Source organism: Halichoerus grypus, chromosome 6 (genome assembly GCF_964656455.1).
Source record: "Halichoerus grypus chromosome 6, mHalGry1.hap1.1, whole genome shotgun sequence".
NCBI lineage: Eukaryota > Metazoa > Chordata > Mammalia > Carnivora > Phocidae > Halichoerus > Halichoerus grypus.
In genome coordinates, this window is record NC_135717.1 from 97,814,462 (window position 1) to 97,835,342 (window position 20,881).

General features: G+C 35.5%; 1 protein-coding gene across 12 annotated transcripts in view; it reads right to left on the reverse strand.

Moving 5' to 3' along the window:
• The window catches only part of SOX5 (SRY-box transcription factor 5), a 1,003,105-nt gene that overhangs the window by 644,690 nt on the left and 337,534 nt on the right, over positions 1 to 20,881 (reverse strand). For 2 of the 12 annotated variants that reach the window (XM_078075758.1, XM_078075759.1), the window contains one exon: positions 15,889 to 15,955. The exons of the other annotated variants lie outside the window; for them this stretch is intronic. The gene's annotated coding sequence lies outside the window, so the exon portion shown is untranslated. The remainder of the gene's footprint in view (positions 1 to 15,888; positions 15,956 to 20,881) is intronic. 12 annotated transcript variants of the gene reach the window in all.

Genomic DNA, 20,881 nt, shown 5'->3' on the forward strand with positions numbered 1-20,881 from the left:
CAGTCTTACACAATTCACAGTGCTCACCATACTCATCTTTTTTAAAACAAGTAAATTCACATTTCTACAGGTGACCAAATTGTTCACAAGCACCAATTAAAAAAAAATTTCAGTTCATTTCCTGTTGCTGAAGCACTCTTAGTAATGGTCTAGGGCCATGATTTCAACATACAAACTAAAAAGGAGACAATTATTAAGCTAATTTAGACCCATTTAATACTTTCACATGAAATAATCAAATAATTAGGGCAAAAGTTTTTTATATTAATTATCTTTATCATACATATTTACTTTGTGCATATGATAATCTCTGGCAAATTTAACATTAAAAAGGGAAAGAGAAGAATGCAATATACCTGCCTAATTGAAATTAAAAACAGCTATTAAGAAAGCAATTTAAAAACCAAAATGATCTAAACTGCTTATCTTTCTAGTCTGTATTTGCAGATTGCCCAAATTTTCTCTTATGGAGTTAAGCCCAATTTGACAAGAATATATAGAATTGAGTTCAAAAATAAAAATATATAAATCCTTGCTTTAAAAAATTCAACTAATCAACATCTTCAGTCAATTAGAAAATATACTGATGTTAGGGATTTACTAAGAACAGAACTGAAACTCCCAAGAAATATTCTGGAGTGAGTATAGTCTACCTAATTGTTTACATATTTTCCATATATAAAGCTTTGAATAAATATTTATTTGGTTTGGCCCAAGTTTGTACTATCTGCTTTGAAGCACATGGTTCTTATATATAAAGCAGTTGAAAATGAGCTTGTTATCAAAACAATATTACATATTAACCACATTACGACATAATAATAACAGCGTACTATAGACATGTGTAAAAACAGAATAACATTGAGGTAACACTGAGTTAGTAAGAATTCCTACAAATTATCATTTTATTTTAACATATTTCACTGATATGAACTCCATAGGCAAGCCCTGCATATATGACAGCATTTTCTAAATGAAGAAACTGAGGTAGCAGAGAAGACAAAGGTTGAGTTTTTGTCAAAGAAAGGTCAATCAGGTGAAGAACCCACCACATTTACTCAGTCTTCAGCCAATATGCTCTCACTGCTTAAATGCAAACCTCTTGTTTATATTCAAACACTAGGATACAAAGAAATAAATAAGTTCATGATATTTTAGTCCCTTGAAGTTGAAACATACTGTTTCCTGCTAATACTATTCTGATTAGCAATTTTTGTTTCACCAGGCATAGAGAGGAAAATACACAACTCAAAATGCTCTATCCTAAAGGAAAGCATTTCTATCTGAATAATTAACCATTTGTCAGTTAGCATTTTCGAAGGTGGAGATGGGGTTTAGACCATTGACCATCTCTGAACTTAGGTGATGTTTTAGTTCCTCATTTCCAGATTAATTTAATACCCCCTCCTTGGCAGGTCTGTGCTAAATATTTGCTTAAGATTCTATAGAAAATATTCCATTAAGGAGTCATAGTTCTGTGTGTATATTTTAATAAACATAACTACAAAGGAGACCATAGACAAAGGAAAATTTATGGTTTATTTTTAATAATAATAATAATAATAAAACTCCTATCTTGTCCAAATCAATGTCATTCAGGTTTGTTACTTGAAACTGTATACAATTCCTAAGTGATAGGGATTCAGAATTTGGTGTCAGATAAGTCCTGGTCTGCGCACTTCTTGTGTGCTTTTGGATTGCCTGCACTCTATTTACATCAATTTGTTCATCTGTAAAATGAGGATAAAAGTGATACCGAATTTCCCTAAGGGCTACCACATAAACCAAGGTCTAAGTGTTTAATGATCATTATTCATTATTATTAGTCTTATTGGGCTGCTCACATTGTAAGAGGGCATCTTAACCACGGTTGAAAACTAGGCAAAAGTTGGCAACAGGATATGGCAGTAAGGGAGCACAGTTCTTCTACCCGAAAGGGGAACAGAAAAATTTTGGTGGGAAGAGAGAAAGAAAGAGAGAGAGAGAGAGAGAGAGCAGTGACTCAAATTTATGACATTCTTTTCCACTTGGATAATGATTTGCTATTTTTCAACCAGACCTTCAGGATGTGATATACACTTCAAAGCCTTCCTTTACATAAGATTTAAACATATTGTCTAGCTGTTTATCAGAATCTCTCTATTTGTGGATATGTTTATATCGATTGTTTTGAAGAACAACAAAAACGAATAAATTCCACGTGAGCTCACTGTGAGCCCCCCAGGAGGGCAGTCTGTATCTTTTCTACTTATCACTGAGTCCCCTGTGTGATGATATATGAAATCGTAACCTGGTGTATTAACTTTCCCCATTCCATGTATAGTCTTTCTCATCTAGGTCACAAGGAGCCAGAGAAAAAAAAAAATCTTCTGCTTTTACATATAGAAAATTACTGTTTATGTGTAATAGCAAAAGATTTGAGTGTTTGGGGCTCTTTTAATTTAGGGAGAAGGTAGAGTCACAGCAGGAAGAGGCCCCAAAAGCTAATGTGAGGGCGCTGTACTCCTACTGCCACAGGGCACATCCAGACTGAAGAGGTTGGTGTGAGGTGGGAAACAGGGGAAATCCCTTTCTGTTTAAGCTCCGAGCAAAATGAGGACTTATGGCTGGCTTCCTGAGTGGCACTCTGTGAGTCAGCAACCTTGAAGATATCCCATGACAAACTGAAGTAGGGAGAGAAGAGTACAGGGATGGCTGCACAGAGGGTCAAGGCTCCAGAGGCTGTGATAACCTGTTTGACCCTCCACAGTATGGAGTTAGCTGAGGGAAGGTGCTGACAGCCTGAAGGGGTCTCACTGAGGGTTGTATGATAAAAGGAGGCAGATGGGAGCCACAGCATGGCCAGGGTGACTGAGGTTGTGAGAAATGCCAGCAGGGATGGAAGCCCATGACTAGAGCTCATGACAGGACAATTGTACAACTCATTTGCTCCAGTAGAGGACTTCTCATCTTTCCTCTTTCCCCTGAACAGTTAAACGTATCAATATCCATGTCCCAGAACCAAAATGTTGGAGTAATTATTTCATGACCCACAATTAAAGCACACTGCAATTTTCAGTCACAACAGCCAATTCTCTCTGAGTCATAGTGAACCCGTTAAACTTAGAATCTCTAGGTCTGAAATAATGCCTTCTAATGAAAAAGGTGAAAGCTACTGTCCTCTATATCCAATCATATCTCTGGTAAACCAGGGGGAGAAGTTCAAATGCATGGCTTGGAATAGAGCCCATGCCAGCAGATTGTGCTGGGTAGAAATAACACTAGTCTGTCTAGGTAAGATCAGTGCCAATGGTTCCAACTAAAATTAGAAAAAAGGAGACAGTACCTTGGCTCATGCTTATGTTGGAGACAAGACTCTAACTCCTGCTCAAGCCAAATGATGGCAATTCAATTCCTGCCTGCCAGTTGCAAATCCCTACACTACCACTGCAGTACTATCAAAAGACATTTGCAATCCAGTGTACCTAACAAGAGAGGTGATTTTTTAGATTAGTCACTTAATGGGTGAACAACTCAAGTGCTGGCAACTCAAAGGTATGCATGCATTTATTCTGAGACAAAAAGGTATCTTCCAAAACTATAGGTAAATTGTTGAGGAGAAAAAAAAAATTAGTAGAACCTTATTAATTTGAGGTAGATAAAGAATAATTATTAACTTATTAATTTTAGTGTACAACTAAGAAAAAGAAATCAAGGACAGAATGACCTCATTCCCTCCACAAAACATCATCAAAAGATCCACAACACTTTTCATGCATTTCAACAAATACAATTTTGCTCTAAGCTCATACGTGTCATGAGGCACCATGCCATAGTGGAATGAAAACTGAGCCAGGAATCAGGAAATCTGGGTTCTTTTTCTGGCTCTGTCACTTATTAACTGTGTAAAATGATGCAAAATTTAACCTCTCAGAGCCTCAGTTCCTTGTCTACAAAATCAGTGACTTAGATAAGCATTATCCAGCTCTTAGATTCTGTATTACTCTCTAAATCATTACTGATTAAATGAAATTTTAAATTTTATATGGTTTTTAAAATGAGTCTAAATATTAAGTCTTTCATAAATCCTGGGTTTGGAAATCAAATATATGTAATAGTCAAGGGATTCTGATTTTAATAGTAAAGAATTAAATACTTTTTTAAAAATGTGATCTACTCCGTGACGGCAATACACACACTCATAGATAGGGCCAATGGGACAGTATTTGTGTATCTTAGCAGATACTATAAACTTTTGGCAATTGTCAAAGTCACATAAAGACTGACATCATTTAACATATTCTTCAGAGGAAAGAGTGTACTGCTGCTGGGTGGAAGGAACTTCTCCAATTAATTCAGATTCAAGTTCCAGATTAATTCAGGAAGCTAAAACTTGGGGGAGGCTTTCAGGTGCTGAGTGACATGATACACTCAAAACTCACCCCAAGGCCTCTGCCAATTTAAACTGCTTTTCATTCTACATAGGTGATAATTGTACTATTGCCCCTATCTCCCCAGGATTTTCAAGCAATCTACAGAATTTTACTCAAAGCACCCTAATGCTCAAAATACTAACTAATGCCTCAATAGAGCGGCAGAACTTGGCTCCTCCACTGAGTGGTACCCAGCCTGGGAAGCAGACGTCCAGCCTTCCTGGCTGGTGCTGGACCATCAAAGAACTATCTGCACCAAAGAACTATCTGCACCAAAGACAATTCATAACTCATAAATGTGATCAATAGGATAATCACTTCCCTGGCTGTCAGCAACTGGAGTTCTGGTTTTATTTCTGGCACTAACTCTTGGGATTCTGGGCAAGTCCTACAAGCACTCTGTTAAATGCTATTGATAATGATGCTTCCTGAATACATGCACTAAAAGAGTTATGTATTCCCAAGTCCCAAAAATACTTCCACTCCATATTGTGCATTAGTGTGGAAGGAAAATCTATATTTTATCCTCTTTTAAGTCACAGACCCTTTTGGAGGATGTGATAGAATCAAGTGATCTGGATCCTTTCCTCAGAAAAAAATGCACCTGAAAAATCTTATATACAAGAATTTAATGTAAATATTGGGGGGGAGGTGTCTCTGATACTAGAAGGAGGTTCATAAATTCAGGTGAACACCCTGGTCTAGAGTACAAATCCTTTCTGTACTTATTAGCTATATGATGATGGAAACACTGAATCTGGCTTTCTTCATCTATAAAAACATAGATAATGAAATTGATCTTTCTGCCTACATCTTGTAACTATGTTGAGCATGAAATTTTTGAATATGAATGTATGTGAAAACAATCTAGATAGAACTCTGTGCAACTCTACGTTGCTGTTGTTCCCTCACCCTAGTCCTTTAGTGCTGTCACAGAACATTAATGAGTACTGCCCCCCCCCACTGGCACCATCGAGCTTGGGGAGATGCGAGTCACCAGACCTGCATCTAACTTAAGAATCTGGACTCTCAGAGTCTGACTGACTGGCTGTGTAGTGTGCCTGAACTTCCTTTCTAGCTTTTGTCTGACTACTGATCTCTTCACACACACCCGTTGAACTGAATACACTGGCTCGGTCTTCTGTCCCTGGAAATATTTTTCATAATCTGAAGTTTTATACCTACCAGAATACACTTGGTCCTTCATTGACATTAAATCCTGATTTTCACTTGAGTGCTTAAAATTATTGTCGTTGGGCTCCATGCTCGACATTTTTGCTCTCCTCCATTGGTGTGAATAATTAGAAACCATATTGCTAAGATCATTATCTCTATTTTATTGGAAAATAGACTAGCAAATGCAAAGATATAGTAAGTACCCTCAAGGCTTACACAGTGTGTGACAGAGCCAGTTAACAGAATAAGACCCAATTCACAATGCTACATACTTATCACTCAATTACAATTTTCCCTTTCTTCTTAGAGCCTAGTGATTACCCTCTTATACAGCAAACTCTTTATGATAATAAAGAAGGATGGATAATACATGCATACATCTTACTTAAGGCATACATTTTATTTTTTTACTTTTTTTCAATTTAGTATTTCATTTTGAAATTATTTCATACTTACAAAACATTGCAAAGATAGTAGAGTTCCCAGCTTCCTCATATATTAACATCTTACAAAACCACAGTCCAATTACCAAACCCAAGAAATTAACCTCAATACAATACAGGTGGTTGATCCACAGACCTTACTGAGATTGCAACAACTGTCCCACTAATGTCCTTTCTTGGACCATGAGCCAATATTATCTGTCATGTCTTCTTAGTCTCTTTCTATTTGGGACAATTCCTCAGTCTTTGTGTTTCATGACCTTGACACTTCTTAAGAATACTGCTGAGTTATTTTATAGTATATCCCTTAATTTGAGTTGTCTGATTCCTCATGATAGAATTCATATTATGCATTTTTGGCAAGAATGTGACAGAAATGATTTTTTGTGCCTTTCTCAGTGAATCACAGGAAGGGCACATGATGCCAATACATCCCATTACAAGTGATGTTGACTTTGATTGCTTGTTTTAGGTGGTGCCTGCCAGGTTCTTCCACTGAAAAGTTACTACTCTCCCTTTTGTAATTAATAAGTATTTTAAGAGGACATATTTTGACACTATGTAAGTATCCTATTTATTATCATATTTTCACCACTAATTTACTATCCAGTGGTGATTCTTGCCTGAAATGATTATTACTGTGGTGCTTACCAGATGGTGATTTTCTATTTCCATCATTTTCTGTAGTTATTAACTGGTATTCTACTCTTAGAAAAGAGTTTTTCTCTCCCAGATTTATTTACTTATTCAATCCTTTTTATAGTATCATGAATTATATTGAGTATAAATCAAAACTATCATTATTTTCTCGCTCAAATGTCCTAGACGTGGCCATGAGGAGCCACTTCACCTTGGCTCATGTGTCTTTTCCATGTGTTTCCATCACTTTTTAGGCTTTCCTTACTTTCTTGCACCACAACATGTTCCAGTTTCTCATCATATACTTTTCCTATTCTAGTGCTAGAAACATCCATTTCTATAAGGATTATTGGTTTCTTTTGTTTGAGAATGGTATTTAGAAACCAAAATCTAGGTACTAATTGTGCTCATCACTATTGAGGTATTATTGCTTCTAGGCCTCTCAATAGATAGAGGTAGGGGGATATATAAGTGCAAGTACACACACACACACAACTATCTATTTTTTTTATCTGTATATCTGTGATACATACTTTGTATATATGCACACACATATCATGAGTTCCTATTGATATCTCAGTTTCCAATTCAGCACCATAGGGTTTGTTCTAGCCCTCTTCATTTCTGTTACAGTGAGAAAAACAGTCATCACTCTCCATAATCCTACAACACATTTAACGCAGTTTCAGGGCACCTGGGTAGCTCAATTGGTTAAGCGACGGCCTTCGGCTCAGGTCATGATCCTGGCATTCCAGGATTGAGTCCCGCATCGGGCTCCCTGCTCAGCAGGGAGTCTGCTTCTCCCTCTGACCCTCCCCCCTCTTGTGCTTTCTCTATCTCACTTTCTCAAATAAATAAATAAAATCTTAAAAAAAAAAGCAGTTTCAGAAATGTTAACTCTGACCCCTACAAAAAACAGAGTCATTAATTTATATCATGTGAAAACAAATTTTCCAATTGCAGAATCTTAGTGTATAAAGTCTGTTTGGCAAAGTTACTTAAATTAGCTCTTTTTCCCCTACCCCATTCATTTGTAATTCTTACAAATATAGTTAAGTTTACTAGATATTTTTGTTTGTCCATTTGTTTTTCATGAGGGGCTCCCTGAACACCCTGGTTCATTTTAATTATTTATTTATTTTTGAGTATGTGAAACATTGACACAATTCCAAAAATCAGAACTACACAAAAATAAATAGATAGATGGATATATAGATAGCATTCATATAAGTGTCACTCTCCCATCACCCCTTCCACCCTATTTCCATTTTCTCAATCCCCGTTTGCTGAGTCCAACCCCTGTAAGTAACCAATTTCATTATGAGTTTCTGGTGTTTCTTTCCTAGCTGTTTGCCCCAATTAGCAGATATATGTATATTTTCTTATTTCCCTTTCATTCTAGGTAATGTACTTCTGCACTTTTTACACTTGACAGCATAGCCTGAAAATTACTCTATATCTATTCATTCTTTTTACAATTGCATGGTACCTCACTATATGGAGATGCCATAGCGTATTAGTATATTCAACTATTCTCCTGAGCATTTGGGTAGTTTTTAATATCCTACAATTATAAACAATGTCACAATCAATAACCTCGAGCTTATGATTTTCATATTGTTGAAGGTGTCTTCAGGATAAATTCCCAGAAATAGGATTGTTGGGTTAAATGGTATGTATATGTAAATTTGTTAAATATTACTTAATTCTTGTCCAAAGGATTTGTACCAACTTTCATTCCCATTAGCAATGTATGAGAATAAAGCTTGTGTTTTTATCTCTTCCCCCATATCATTTTAGGACAGATGATGAGCAACATTTGAGTGGTTGATTTATGTTTACGTCTTCTCTCTAACTATAGATATTATCTAACCATGGTGCTAACAATCAAAGAAAAGGTTTATATAAATGTAAAGGAAGAAGAACAGAAAGAACAAAGAGCTGGAAAAAATCACTCAAAAAAATTGGTTGCCTTTGATCACAACAGCTCAGGATAGAAGTATATAGCTTAGCATCTTCATTTTGAAAGCTCAACAAACCAAGATTCTGCAGTAATTTTCCCAAGATTAAGCCCTGCATCCTTTATGTCCCCAAGTGCCATACCAATATTACAATTGACACACAGTATTACAGTTATCTGCTCACATGTTTGTCTTACATTAGACTTTATTCAGCAACATGTTTATTTCAACTCCTAGCACAATCAACATATAACACTGATGAAATTTTGTTAAAAGATCATTAAAATAAAAAGAAACATTTCTTCAGTCCTTCCTCTATGCCATATAACATCCTACATGTTTTACATGCATTGTCTTATTTCATCCTGATAACAATCATACAAAGTTGGTTTTAGTATTACCCCATTTTATAGATGAGAAAACAAAGACTTGGAGAAGACACATAACTTGTCTAAGGTGATATATTATGGGGGAAAAAAAAAAACCAACTTGGGATTTGAGTAGGATTTGAACTGAGGTCTGTCTCATTCTAAAGCACATCTTGCTTACCTTTCTCCTGGATGGCAGATGGAAATAGAAGCCTTCCTGATGCAACTTACAACACACTTACATAGGCAAGTTTTATTCTGCCTACTGTGAGACCAGAGCTAATTCTATATTAAGGATTTCATTCTTGAAAGGTGGTGGTTTTAATGGTTTGCGAATAGACTCTGAAAAAGCTTTCTGAGATTTTTACCTTTTGGCAAACAAAGCTTTGGCTCCTCTGCTCCATGCACACATTTATTATACCCTTGTGACTGTGGTTTATGTGCAAGCATCTTATTTAAAAGAGTTTTTAAAAGACTGAAATGTGATTTCCTTTCTGACAGCAAAGGAAAAATAAAAAGATGTTCCTTGCCCTCCTGTTCTAATCTGTGTTTGGAAGTCAAGTCTGCAGTTCCCAGAACTCTATCACCAGCTTGTTACATTTCCATAAATCTGTCTAAGAATACAACACTGTTCACCCAAAAAAAAAAATGTAATATAAACTGTAAAACAAATGCACAGGATACCTGAATCCAATTCACCCTCATTTTGTATATAAGTGAAAATAAAGCGATGCTTTAACTCTTAGAAATGACAATATCACGTTATTTAGGTAAGTGCCACCAAATCATTATTGAAATTCTGATAGCATTTGCCTTACTGGTAAAAGAAAATTACCTGTAATGCATAGTTTAAATAATTACTTTTAAACAAAAGCTTCTTTTCTGCATTGCTTATTTATCTTTTGAGACCAACTCAGCAGGGCTATGTATTTTATTAAAATTGCCTTCAGACTGCTAATGGCAGGGCGTCTGTTAGCACAGGAAAAGTGATGGCAGTTTGACTCCTATTCCTAATATTGGGAGTTAGTCCAGACACTTAAGAGCCAGAACTCTGCTGTGCATTTGACTATGTTATCAACACTTTACTTGCTAATGATACTAGTGACAGCATTTCAATATGATGGGTCAGACTTAAATAGGAAAGCTTGTAATTGTGCTTACAGAACCAAAGAAACTCCCTCCCTCCCCCCCCAAAAAATCCCTTTTATCAGCAGATCAGCTGGTGTTAAGCTTCATGACTGGGAATTATTTGGTAAGCTTCTGTGCAATATTTTTTTTCCTTCTCTGCTTCCCACCTTGAATGGGGAGCCTCCAACAGCACCTGATATCTCCCTGTTCAGAAAATGACAACTGAAAGCCCTCCTGTGGTGCAACTGTGTGCCAACTACCCAGCAGAAGGTCACACTGATGACTCCCCTGTGGCTTTTATTTTCCCCAGGGAAATCCACAGCCAGGGCTGACTGCTTGCCAAATATGCTGAGTGCCACAAACCAGCAGTGCTAAGAACCCCCCATCTTTCTTGATGGGAAGCAGGAAGCAACTGTTCTGAACACCTGTGTCAGCTCCTGTTCCTGGGGACACCCCAGGCAAGCACTCATTCAGCATTCGGGGATAGGGCTCCCCTCCTCTGACTGGCACTTCTGACCAAAAACTTCTTCTCAGTAGTCACATGATAATAGTTGTGTTTGTCAGATCTCTATAACATCAGCATGTTTAACTACTGTTAAGGAGGATGATTTAAATCATCCGTGAGTTAAATATTTTACTCTATGTGTCTACAGGAATCAGCACAATGAATGTACTTCCTGTTATTGCACAAGTAAGAACAACATTCTCCATCACTTCCTTTTATAGCTACTCCAATGAACTCAAGGAAGAGGAGACTTGGTCTGAGCTGTGGAAAAGGCATGATGCCATAGAGAGACAAGATCTAAATCAGTCTTTTTTCCTGTAGCTGACGGAGAATAATATGCTCAGTTCAACCAGTGAAAATTCTAGTCAAGTACGGGATGGAGAAAAAGTCAGGCAATATAAATAAAATTGCCTGCCACAGGTTAAGACTCAATGAGAATACATGAATGAATGCACAATCAAATGAATGGACTCCTAAATAATTTTCAATACCTCAAAAAATTCTATAATTCAGAAATGATTATATTCCATTGAGCCCATAAAGCCTGCATTTAGTGTCTACTATTTGCAGATCACTCAGGCCAGGCCTGTGCAGAGATTAAAAATAAATAAATGAATAAATAAACCAAAGCCTACTTCAGAACCACACAGCTTGTCAAGCAGCAGAACTACAATTCAAACTTCAGAGTTTCTTGTATTTTGACTATTCCATTTGATTTTCTCCAAAATTCCACATGGCATTCAGACCCTTGGTCTTTCAGTGTATTCCCTCAGCCTGGATTGCCCTTCTTCCACTAAAGAGGAAACTTGTGCTGTCAAGTTTAAATTCGTATAGCTTCATCCTCAACTTTCCTGTCATGTTCCAGAATCTCTGCATGGATACTTCTTCAATATATCAACACTGGCATCTCAAATGTTAAGACTCTCAAAACAATCTGTGTCTCTCCACTAACAAAAATGTAAGTAAATAAGTAAAAACAACTAACTTTTTCTCATTTCCTACATCCATGATTTGCATGACTTTTATTTCAGTTACTCAAGATTTAAATTCATCCCTTACTGCTCTAGTAAGTTAAACTCTATTGATTCCATCTTTGAATTTCTGCTTGTATTTGTCCCCAGGTGTTTTTATCTTGATCCCGGCTTTCTGGATCTCTTGCTTGATGACTGTACTGGTCTCCTCTCCTCCCCTTGTAACCTCTCCCCTTTCAGTCAATCCCATACTTTCACCACATTAATTAATTAATACAAGGCACAGACCTAATCATCACCCATATTCTCTAAACAAATCAACAAAAATTTTCAATAACTTCCCAAGTCATGTTGAATTAAAAGTGAAATCACCAAAGTAAGAGTCAATGTCCTCTTTAAAGACTTTGAATTGTAAAGTCTCTTTATGTTGTAAAGAATTCAACATATCTTTACAGTCATTATTCCCTTTTTGTATACCTTGTGCTGCATGAAAACTTACTCAAGCCCAGAGACACTTCAGACACCAGGACCTTAAATATATACTAGGCAATCTTCCCCTCTCCCCCTGTAGCTAAGATCTCTGCTAGGGTAATCACATGCATCCTTTAAGACCCAGCTCAAGCGCCCTCTTGTCTATGAATGAAACTTTCTTTCTCTTCCCTAGGAACCCTCGTAGAATGTTACGTTGTAGCTCTTGTCTAGTCTTTATGACATTATATCTCACATTATAATATTTGGTATTCGATCTTCAATCTAAATTCATTCAACACGTGCTATAAGCAAAGCACTTTGAAAGGTGTGTTAGGGTTATAGTAGAGAACAAAACAGATTCACTCCCATCAAAAAGCAAAGAGAAAAAAGTCTTTCAAAAAAAAAAAAAAAAAGTGTGATGGAGGATGTAGTCATTCAGGCAGTTGAATGAACTCAAGGACCAAATAAGATAATGACTAAAAATTGTCATTTGGATTTAGTGTGATGGAAGTAACTGATACCTTAGCAAGACCTGGCATGATAGAAGTGAAGAGGATTGGGAGTGGGTGGGAAGAAAGAAAACGGAGGCAGGAAGTTGAAAGTTCAGGAAACATGTATGAAGGGAGTGGTGGCTGGAGAAAGAAGTAGGATCAAAGGGAAGTTTTTGTCAATTATTTATTTTAAGGTGGGAAATTTCAGCACCTGTAAATATTAAAGCTTCCAGTAAAGAAGCTGAAGCTTCTTTATGCTGAAGAATCAGCATTTCTGGAACTGCCAAATGAAGGGAGGCGTAAGCATAGGTGGAGGAATTGGCCCTTCTGGGAGAAGGAAAACCTCCTGCACTGCCTATGGCAGAGAAGGACCTGAATCAGCCCCAGATTCAAGGAGAATTGCAGGTGTCTATGTGAAGTTGAGGTAGGCATGCCCTCTCCTTCAGTATATAATTCACAGAATAATTTCCTTATTTCTCATTTAATCATAAAGGTGATTCTTACAATTAAAAAGCCAAGAATTTAGAATAAGTAAAAATTTTTATTTATTGCATGAATATTCTGATAGCCAAATGATGGAAATCTAAGCTTAGAAACAAGCTTAGTTATCATTTTAAAACAGTTTATTAACGTATTGATTTAAAGGTTTGAAAGCTTTATGGTAAACCATTATTTGGCAGCTGGAAACTGCTGCCACAAGACTGATAACAAAAGGCAACCCCTAAATTCCTCTTTTCATGCTACTTGGATGCTTTTACAGGATAGTAGTGAGAATTTTAGAAGCAACTCTTCCTTCCAAGTATCAATAGTATCTTCTCTTAACTGATAAATTTTATGAAAATAAATATGGAGATTTTCCTCTGATATGAGATAATCTCCCTTATTTTCTCATTTATATTAAAAATGGCCACCTTTAGTGTAGGCAACTCTTAATTCAAACAATTTTTATTTACCATCTAGTACGTGCACACTGGCTTAACAACTGTAAAAGAACTGCAGAGATAACAGTAACAAACAGTACGCTTCTCCCTGTGGGGGAAGCCGTGTTGATCACTTCTAGGCAAACCATTTAAGACCCCAGTTCAGCTGGTAAGTTTCAGAGCTGGTTCCAGAATTTATGCCCTCTAAATCCTACTAAGTTTTCTTTTTAAATACTCCATGCTTCCTCTTCATAAATAGTCCAATAGATCATGTGATAATTGTAATAAAACTATCACATAATTTCAAGCCTCTTCCCATACAAATAGAAGATAAAATTCATGACTTGTTTGTGGACTTAGACAAGGCTATGTAGTTTTCGTTGAAATTATAAATGACAAACAAATGGGGAAATCAGTATGCAAAGCTACAGTCAGATGCACATAATTTTTAAATATTACATATCATTGTCATTAATGTCCCTATTATAAAACAATAAGTTATTATACACTGCCAAAAAGCACGATTCAAATTCAAAAGAATTATGCAAATTAAGGAAATGGAAAAGAAAAATGAGAGCTGCACTATTTAACATTAGCTCCTGGAACACAATCATCAGTCAATATCCTGATCTATCCAGATCAGACAATTGCCCTGATCATTGTTAATTTAAGTCTATTTTCATTCATAATTTATATTCTGTATCTAAAGAGAAAATTTTAAAATGCTTTACATACCTAGTAAGTCTGAGTGATCCTTAAAACATGTGAGCCACGTGATGTCCCTTATTGGCTAAAATCTCTTTAATGGTTTCCATCTCACTCAGAATGATAGTCAAGATCCTACTGAGCTCTACCAGGCTCTCTATGATAGACACCACTTTATCCTTCCCATTCTCAACTCTTAGTTGTCCACTCCTTACTCTTTCCCTGCCACACTGCCTTTCTTGACAATCTTTCAACATACCAAGTATAAGGAGTGTCTCTTCACCCATCTATATTGGTATGGTTCCCTCTCTCCATTTAGGTTTGTGCTTCATTTACTCCTTGACAGAAACACCTTCCTCAGACATATCTGAAACAGTCTCCCATCATTCTCTATTTACTCTGCTATATTTACTTCTTAGTACGCATCTTTATTAACATATACAGATGACTCTTGAACAACGTGGGTTTGAACTGCATGGGTCTACTTATACTTTTTTGCAGGACTCATACCTAAGTTAGCTAAGAACAGAGACTTGAGCATATGCATTGCATCAAGATATACTTGAAATTATCTCTCCTTTAAGGTGGAGGCTAGTGTTCTCTCAATACATAACAATAGTAATCTGTCTGGTCTCTAATGCTAATGCTAAGAAATAACTAAATCCCTGAATCATCCAGGCAGAAGAACTTTAAGCTTAGCTCCTTTCTGAATAAGACTTTTTACTAGAAGAGATGTGATCAGACTGAAGGACAAAAGCATCTATCCCTCTGTGATGAAAACTGAAAAAACCCAATAGAAGTTGCTCTATAAAAAACCTGGATGTGGAGGAGTTAAGTTATACTCCAGGAGAGTTGTGGAAGTGATAGCCATGACAGAGAGGTAAAGGATCCCCAAGCTTCTATAAATAACTAAGCAATTATACTGAGAGATGTAACCACTGTTCAAGACAACTGGGAGACTTCTTTGAAGCAGGAGATGAACACAAACCCATTAGTCACTCATGGGGACACTCAGGGCAATGGAGATCCCAAAGGCCAGCATGGCTTCAGCTGACAGAGGAATGGGACTAACACTAAACTTTCCACAATGGTGACAAATACTCATAGTAGACCCTTTGACTGTTGGATCTTTCCATTTACATAGAAATTGTATTTTAATTAAACTTCACTTTACACATGGTAGTCAACATTCAGTAGTTAAGATTAATGTAAGCAAATAGATTGACTCTGAAGTGTCAAGAGCTTTTAGAGGTGGATCCAAGCCCAGAGAATACAGCAGAAAAGAAAGGAAATGACTTTCATGACCCAAGTGTTATTACAATTACTTAATGTTACTACAATTACTTATTAACATTTTATATGTTTAAAGTTTTGATTCTGGAAAAGTTATCAAGAAATCTTCATTCAAAAACAGTTTATGTGAGAATAATAGAAATCCGGGTATTTATATAACTTATTAGGTAAGAAATTTTCTTCTATTCCTGAAAAATTACTTGAATTATTTTTTTAAATCTTCAAATCCTGAAAAAAAGGATACCCAAATGCTGTACTTTTTATATAAAGGTGTTAGTCATGATTTGCAAAACTGAGAACATTCCAAGTAAGCACGTCCAAGCAATAAACAAGTGGCAAGAGACTTGAGAACTCTAGAATTGATGGCAAAAGAATGATCAGCAAATGATAAACAAATGTCCTGACCTGCTGAGTCTCCCAGTCCAATCTCTCCCACTCCCGATGTCCTTGATGTTATCTATTTCTTGCAAAGCTAAAAAATAAAATAAAATAAAATAAATGAAAGAAAAGTAGTGAGAAATCAAAGTAATTCTAAATGTCGTAGAGTTAAACAAAGTTTCTACTACAAAACTTTGGAAGAAATATTAAATAATTTAATCATAACAACTTTTTCTAGATCAGATTCACAGCCACACAGTCAGATGCATAAGACTGTGCCAGTTAGTGGTTGAGGAATGAATAATGAATGAACAACTAAAAAACAAATTTTATAAATGACAGTCAAGATATAATGACAGTTGAAATGTAAAAATGCGAACCAGTTATTTTGGAGCTATATCAATTAAATCGCTTTTAAAAATCTTTATATTATTAATTTATTCATATAAGCACATGCATGAATATGAACCCTGGGCCTAGTTTTATAGAGAAAAACAATTGTAACCTTCTTTATAGTCCTTGATGGTTAACTTAAAATACACTTATAAGGCAACATTACTTACAGCTAGAGTACTATGGAAAACATCCTAATGGGCATTAAGATTTATTAAATACAGACTATTACTTATCAGGGCACAGTGCTATGTTATACTAGGACAGTAAGTTGTATAAGAATAAAAGTTTATAAACTCACTGGATAATTTCTAGATTAAAAACAGTACGAATAAAAACAGCAAAATAAAAGCAGAAACACCTTATTTATACCCAGTTGCTCTTTCATAGTCATACTCCAGTGTGATAAAGACCAGGTTTGTTTTTTGGGGGGTTGGGGGGTTTTGGTTTGGTTTGGTTTTAGAGAGGGAAGGGGGGAGGGGCAGAAGGAGAGGGAGAGAGAGAATCTTAAGCAGGCTCCATGCCCAGTGCAGAGTAGGGCTCCATCTCACAACCTTGAGGTCATAACCTGAGCCAAAATCAAGAGTCCGATGCTAAACTGACTGAGCCACCTAGGTGACTCAAAGACCATGGTTTAATCATTGGTCCTATGACAGAAGAGCTATATGCCTTTGGAAATTTATCAACCCTTGTGGAAGCTTACTTTCTTGATCTATAGAATGGTTTCATTTCATTTTGTCATGAATTCAGAAATCCCCCCAAAATCAATACGTACAACTATTTTATCATGATTTTATTATTTCCTTACAGATGTAGAATAATTTTTATAAGGATAAGTTCATCACCTATTCTACCTTTTTAAGCTTTGGTCCCCAAAATGTTTAGTTCTATTGTTTCAAAATGTTTAAACATGTGTTCATGATTTTTGTGACACTGCACCATGATTATTAAATAGTATAAATATAAATTATATAAATTTTATGCCCTGGGATGGTGGAGTTACCTGTGTCATTAACTGGATTATGTAGTTGGTATTTTAAAAAGACTTAAAAATGATACTTTTAGGAAAATAGAATTCTACTTCTAGAATATTGGTCTTACATACTATAATCACAGGTTTGGAGGTGATCTAGGCCCAGACTACTTGCATAACTTTTGATTATTAGTTTATAAAGACTTTTCATTTTTAAAAGCCTCAATAATTTTGGGTGACTTCTGGAGTACCTAAATTCTTTTAAAGTATATAAAACAGTAAAAAGAAATAATACACCAAGACCTGCTGGAATTTATCCTAGGAATATAAAATTGGTTTAACATTTAAATATCAAATAATGGAACATACTATATTAATAAAATATAAAATCATACAATCATTCAATAGATGTGAATAACATCTGACAAAAGTCCAACACCTTTTCATGATAAAAACACTCAATAACCTAGCAATAGAAGAAAACTTCCTTAATCTAATACAGAGAGCATCTACAAAAAAACCTACAACTATCATACTTAATGGTAAAAGACTGACTGGTTTCCCCCCAGATCAGGAATAAAACAAGGATGTACACTCATACCACTTCTATTCAGCATTGTACTGGAGATTACAGCCAGGTTTGTTAATAAAGAAAAAGAAATTAAAAAAATCCAGATTGAAAAGGAAGAAATAAAACCATCTATTTATAGATAATATTATTTTTATTTAGAAAATCTAAAGGAATTCACTGAAAACACTATTAGGAAGGAAGGAAAGAAGGAAGAAAGAAAGGGAGAGAGAAAGAAAGGGAAAGAGAAAGAAAGAAAAAGAAATCTGGTCTACTTTCCTGTTTCCTGCCACAGAGCTTCAAAAACTTTTGGAATTCACTGAGTGATAGATATGCCTTTGTTATGCTATGACTTGACTCATAACAGAGCCCCTAGATAGCTTCAGGATGGGAGAGGTTGTGAAAAAAAGCAATCATGTGATTTGAGGACTGGAACTTTTCAGGATCCTACCATCCCAGACTCTGAGGAGAGGAGAGGGGCTGGAGATTGAGTTTAATCACAAGGTTAATGATTTAATCAATCATGCCTATGTAATGAAACCTCAAGAGAAGCTCTAAAACAATGAGACTCAGAGAGCTTCCTGGTTGGTGAACATATTGATGTACGGGAGGGTGGTGCACCCTGACTCCACAAAAGCAAACTCCTGTGCTCGAGACACTTCCAGACTTGTCCTATGTATTTCTTTATCTGGGCTATTCATTTGAAGCCTTTATAATAAAACATTAATGATAAGTATAGCAGTTTCATGAGTCTGATGAGTCATCCTAGTGAATTACTGAAGCTGAAGGAGTGTCATGAGAACTCCCAATTTTGTAGCCAATTCTGCCAGGCAGAAGTACCCATTGCCTGGGGACCCCACTTGCAGTTACCTTCTGAAGTAAGGGCAGTCATTGGGGACCTTACTCTTTAATTTCTGGGATCTGATGCTAATTCCAGATAGTGCCAGATTGAACTGAATGATAGGACACCTAGTTGACATCTGAGAATTACTATTGGAACACAATAGTCTTTTCAACAAATGGTTTGGGGAAAACTGGATATCCATATGCAAAAGAACAGAATTGGACTCCTACCTCAATACCATGCAAAAAAAATAACTCAAAATGCATATTACTAAATGTAAGAGTTAAAACTATAAAACTCTCAGGAGAAAGCACAAATATTCATAACCCTGAATTTGGCAATGGTTTCTCAGACACAACTCCAACAGCTAAAACAAGTAATAAAAAAATTGATAAATTGGATTACACCAAAATATAAAAGCTTTGTGCTTCAAAGTACACAATCAAGAAAGTATCGAGCACTCTTTTGTCTCAGGAGCAATAAAAAAAATAGAGTAAAAAGGCAACCTATAGAATAGGAGAAAATATTTGCAAATCATACATCTGATAAGGACGTGTATCCAGAATATATAAAGAACTCTTTCAACTCTATAATAAAAAGTTAAGCAACCCAATTAAAAATGGGCAAAGAATCTGAATAGGCATTTCCCCAGAGAAGATATATAAATGGCCAATTAACACATGAAAGATAATAACATCATTTAGCCATTAGGAAAATGCAAGCCAAGACCACAATGATATACCACTTCACATCCACTAGGATGACTAATAAAAAAAGATAGGTAATAATAAGTGCTGATGAGATTGTAGAGAAATTGTACATCAAATGTGCATCAAATGTAAGAATGTGAAATTCTGCAGGTGCTTTAGAAAATAGTTTGGCAGTTCCTGAAAGGTTAACTATAGAGTTACTATATAACCCAGCGATTTCACCCCAAATACATACACAAAAGAAATGAAAAATGTCTGTCTATATAAATACTTGTACATGAATGTTTATAGCAGCATTATTTATGAGAGTCAAATGAGGCAACAACTTAAATGTCCATCAACTGATGAATGAATAAACAAAATTTAGGTATATCCATACAATGGAATATTATTCAGCCATAAAAAGGAATAAACTACATGTTAAAACATGGATGAACCTTGAAAAGATACCAAAAGAAAGAAGCCGGTAACAAAAGACTATCTATTGTATGACTCCATTTATAAGAAATGCTCTGAATAGGTAAATCTATAGAGACATAGAGACATATTAGTGGTTACCTAGAGTTACAGAGGAAGCAAATTTGGAGTGGGGAGTGACTACTAACGAGTATGGAGTTTTTGTCAGATTAAAATGTTCTCAAATTATATTGTGATGATATTGAACAACTCCTTGATTTACTAAAAAACACTGAATTGCACGCTTTAAATGAATACATTGTAAAGTATATAAACCATAATTCAACAAAACAGTTTTTTACAAATTACATAGTACAAAACAAAGACACATTAATATAATTTTGTTCCCATTTTTAAATGGAAAAGTACCCCCATCTGCCTTGAAAAATCTAAACATGTTAAGATAATACAAAAGAAATTTTATATTTTGATAGACTATTTCTTGACAGATAACATTAATGGTAGGCCAAGTTTAAATACCAACAATAAAATAATAGGAAGATATTCTACTTTTAAACCAGTCGTCACAGATTAGTCTTTCAATAGAGTTCAAGTATTATAATACAATCCAAGTATAATTGTTACTTTATCAGCACTGATAGTGAAGGGAAAAATTTATTAATCCAAACTATGGCAATAGTTCAGAATACAATTCGTTAAAAGTTGGAAATCACATAGATACTTTAGTGATTTTAGAATTCTCCATTTAAGAATGACTGTTATAAAACTTTAGCTGCCAAACAAAACTAGGTAAGTATATGAGGAAACATATACTTTAAAAATATCAGATTTCAGTGACATAAAATTGAACTTTCCCAATACTACCTATTTAACTTTTAATTTTAATATGAATTCATTAAAAAATAGAGGCTACATTATCCTGTAAGACCATTTCACATTTACTTAACTTCATAATGGTAAGAGTGATATGATTAAGCAGCTTGATCCATTCCAGTTATACAACCTACAGTGGTTAATCCCTTTATTTAATACATGTTTGACTATTCATGTATATTTTCTGCTATTGAAATTTAAATAAGGCTCCCTTCCCTTCTCTAAAGTGGGTGCACACATTG